Consider the following 4898-nt stretch of genomic DNA (forward strand, 5'->3'; position numbering starts at 1 on the left):
TAACATTTGGATACTTAGGAGATCCAATACATTTAATAATATTACGTCTTAAATGATTAATACATGAAATAAGAGTGAAGAAACTCTCATAGTAGTTAACCCTAACTCTAAAATTGTAACCACAATTTCGAAAGCAAATACATAAGAGTGAACGATTATTATTGTTATTATATTTTATTCCATTGTTTTATAACATAATACATATTTACAATTTTACAACGACAGTAGTTCATAATATTTTCCATATAAATTAAACAAGTCAGCTCATAAGCTTGTGAGTCAGTTTGACCTAGGTCCATTTGGCCTGTCGTCCTTACCGAGCTGGGCCTAAATCACTTGGTTTTGTTTAGGTGACCCTTTATAAGACTTAGTTTAGCCTAGTTTAAGGGTGTACCAGGCCATCCAACTATAGTAGCTATTAAGGATGTCAAGCAAATCTGTACTCGTAAATAATGCTCAAACTCACCCTTATTTTGATGAAAAATATTTGGTTTGACTGGGTACATGTAATATTCGATTTATTAAATTGGGTACAGAAATAGGGGTGAGTATATGTTTACTTACTGCATACTCATACTTGTTTTCAATTTATAAAAATATAATTATTTTTAGAATTTGCTTGAAAACTATATAATTATTACTCTATTTTACATTTATGTCAAATAAAACTTAATTAATGTAATTTTGTAATTTCTATACTAAGTTGAAATTATTGATTTCATATTTTTTTTTGTAAAATAATATTTAATTAATTTTTTAGCCGGTACAGGTATAACTGATATCCGACAAGGAATGAGTTACAAGCTTTATATTTTTTGGGTATGGGTATAGGGTATGGAGATGAGAATATTGAAACTCACATTAATCCCATTTCATTATCATCCATAATAGTTACACAATGATTAATCGATTGATATTTTATCAATTTAAACTAAAAAAATAATTATAATTATATACATATATCCTATATATATATAAATATATAAATAAAGAATTAAATATTTATTTATTTAAAAAATAATTATTGATAGACTTAATTCAGTTGAATTAAAAAATTTTAATATATAGATAAAATTTATAATTTAAAAAATAAAGATCATATAATATTTTATTATACAAATTTAAATTATTATATAAAATAATTTTATGATTATACCATAATCATCATTAACGAAAAGAAGTATTATATATGTAATTTTGTTTGTTTCTGCTTTTACTTTTCAATGATCCATTGTACTTTTTAAATATTAAGTAAGAAACAACTTTTTACATTTTGTTCACATAATCACCTACGGCTACGACATCTATTACATTGTCTCTTATTTTATTTTATATTTAATTTTTAAAATCTAAAGAGATGCGAAAGTGTTTACTTTCTCCAGTGGAAAGAAAGAAACAAAACAGAAACACGTGTCAGCTGTTTAACTTAGGATTTGATTCATTATTAGAATCAATCTAAGGGTCTAAAATATTCCACTTGGAAGAGTAGCTGGATTACAAGTGACTAAACTGAATTCAAATGATTCCCTTGGAGGGGCCACGCTGAAATTGAAATACTGAACACTTTCGGGCGCCGGTCCATAATTAATCATGATTCTATCTGAATTATTGCCCTTATTAGTGTGGTTTTCAAAGGCGGCATCTAAATAATACTTGAGTTTTTTTTTTACTAAATAATAATTTCTTTATCACTAAATATATATATTTTTATACAATTTTATTACAAATATATATCATTCTATCAATAAATATATTATTTTAAATTATAGTAGTTGAATAGTAATTTATAAATGAAAAAATTAGAAAAAATAATTATTAATGTTACATTAAAAAGTGAAAATATAAATTCATTTTAAGACAATTTTTAAATGATAATCTGTTCAGTTTAGACTAAAGGAGTATAAATTCATGAAAAATTTAATGATACTAACTAAATTAACCAAAAGTCTTTATTGTTCCATTTGTAACAATGAAACTAAAATGTCTTTTTATAATTTTCTTTTTAAAAAAAATACTTTTAATGAAAGTCACTTCTCATATTTTAATATGTTTGATTAATACATTTTTCTTGAGTCAATAAATAGTTTAGCAGGTAAGAATCTCAATAATATTATGGGATAACTTTGAAAAAGAATTACACAACTCGTCCTATTTTATTTGATGGTTAAGGGTTTTGGTAGAGGATTTAAGAAATTGTCTCATTTCATAAATATTTTTATGTGATTTTTCTATATATTCTAAAATCTGTTGGATCTCTACCAGTGAAATTGGTATTAAAAAAAGAAAAGAAAAAAAATTAAAAACTGCATTAATAACAGTTAAGGATATAATAGAAACAAGTTATTTAACATTAAATTGATATTATATACAAAATGACAATCAAATTAAAACGGACAATTAATAATCATCAAAATCTCAAACAAAATAAAATGAAAAATATAAATTTGGGACAAATTGAATGTTAACTCTAATAATTGTAGTGGTAATTGAATCTTATAAAAAAATCAAAAGAAATAAATAACTAGAGTAAAAAACTTATAAAAAAAATTGATAGAGTAAGTTTCTCATCAATATTAACTAATTTTTAAGACAAAATAAACATTATTAACTAACTTAACTAATCTTAATGAATTATATAATATATTGAATTAGTTAAAAGAAATATAATAACAACAATATTATTTAAATTTGAATATAAAATTTGTAGATTTTATTTCTCCTCTAACTTCTTCCAAAACTAAAGGAATTAGGTAATTAGGTGATAGAAAAAGAAGTATGATGGTTATGGCAAACTGAACATAGTAACTAGTTGTAACCTACACCACCACAATTCAAGTGCCGTGGTCCATTTCATGTTCACTGGACCCCAGACTAACCACCATAACTGTTTCTTTCGTTTGAAGGACGTACACGTCACCCAAGCCCGAGCTACTTCAACCTATTATCATCTCAATGTCACTTATTAAAAATTAGGATTCTATATTTTTTTAAAGAGATAATCATTTATACACTGTTAGTATAAAGTTTTTAATATTGACAATTAATAATATCTTTTAAAATTGTTTATTTTATTATTATTTCATTAAATAAACAACTAACATGATATTATTAAAATATATGATTAGTTGTCACTTTACATTAACAATGTATAGATGATTAACTATTTTTTAAATATTCTCATAGCATTTTAATATAAAGAATTGTTATTCATTAATTTGCCAAAATATTTTTCATTTTAATATGTGGTGTCACTGAAAAATAAAAATTTATTTTTCATGACAAACACTTTTGATTTTTTTTTTCTCCAATTTTTTATACGCGTTACATGTTTAGATGTTTCGCTCGTAATTAAATGTGAAAAAACATTAAACGATTGATAGTAGTTATGGTTAGAAGACGCCAATGAATGGATAGTTAGGTCACGTATAATGATTGATAGGGATTTAATTCTTATTGTTTGTGTTATATATTAACAAAAATGTTGGAAAATGTTATGCAACTAACCGCACGTTAAAATGAGCTAGTTTTGACAATTGATCCAAAGATACACTTAACGTGAATTTTTTTTTTAATGGTTATTAATTTGTTTTACCATGTGTAATATTAAAAATGACAAATAAAAAATAGGGATAATGTTTTATTTTACTCCGGGCATCTGTTAAAAAATAAAATAATAATAGTAAATCACTGTTAATAATTTATGTGATTATTAGAAATTATATGTAATTATTAAGGATATAATAAGATAAACATGAATATTAAGTGGGGGTAATTTTTTTTATCGGTAATTAAAGGTAAAATAAAAAAAAAAAGATAAAAATGCATATAAAATTAAATATTCTCTTTTTTTAATTATTATTTTTTTTTATATAAATTTTAGATTCAATAGGCCACACTGTTTACTATTTATAAATAAATAAATAAATACGAAAATATATAACTTAATAATTTATGATATTAAGTTTAACATAATTTATGTAACTAATTATTTTAAATTTAATATAAAATGTATTTACATCTTCTTTAAAAAGTTCAGATTATTATAGGATAATATTAGTTGAGTATAATGTATGAATTGTTATAAAAAATAAAAAAAATTATATCGTGTGTTGATTTTTATTGATAAAAAAATAATATTTAATAATTAATATTAGATATATATTATTGTAATAAGAGTTAATTATCTGTACATTGTCAGTATAAATTTTTTTTACACTGACAATCAATCATATCTTTTAATAGTGTCATGTCACTTTTTTATTTAATGAAGTAAAAATAAAATAAAATAATTTAAAAGATATAATTAATTGTTAGTGTAAAAAACTTTATACTAACAGTGTACAGATGATTAGCTCTTTTAACAATTAAAATTAAAATTATAATTACACTATTTTACATGTCTTAATTTGATTGGAGGTGCATCTAATAGATGGGCCATGGTGTTTTGCTGATTTGAGTTGAGAGCATAGTCGGTAGGTGCACATGCCTAACGCTATCAGATACCGATGGTGCCACTTGTAGTTTGGCATAGTTTTCATAACTTATCTTTTAGACTTATCCAATATTCTCGCTCGTCAATCATAACTTTGCCTCAATGTTTGGTGTACATATATGAAAATTATATAATTTCACAATTTCACTTCGCCTCTTGACTCTGTAAATGAAAGAATAAATAAATGACATCAACTCCATCCTTACTCCTTAGACAGATTGAAGCCGGGGAGAAATTATACAGTTTGAGATTATTTAATTTTTTGTCCTAACGATCCGATATCATATTATACTTATTATAATTTAGTTATTACATAATAAAAAAACAAAAAAATAATTAAGGTTATCATATAGATTATTATATAATTTATACATGTATAGCAATGATGGATCCAAAAAATTTAAAT

The sequence above is a fragment of the Cajanus cajan genome, chromosome 6, assembly GCF_000230855.2.
Source record: "Cajanus cajan strain Asha chromosome 6, NIPB_CcT2T_4, whole genome shotgun sequence".
NCBI lineage: Eukaryota > Viridiplantae > Streptophyta > Magnoliopsida > Fabales > Fabaceae > Cajanus > Cajanus cajan.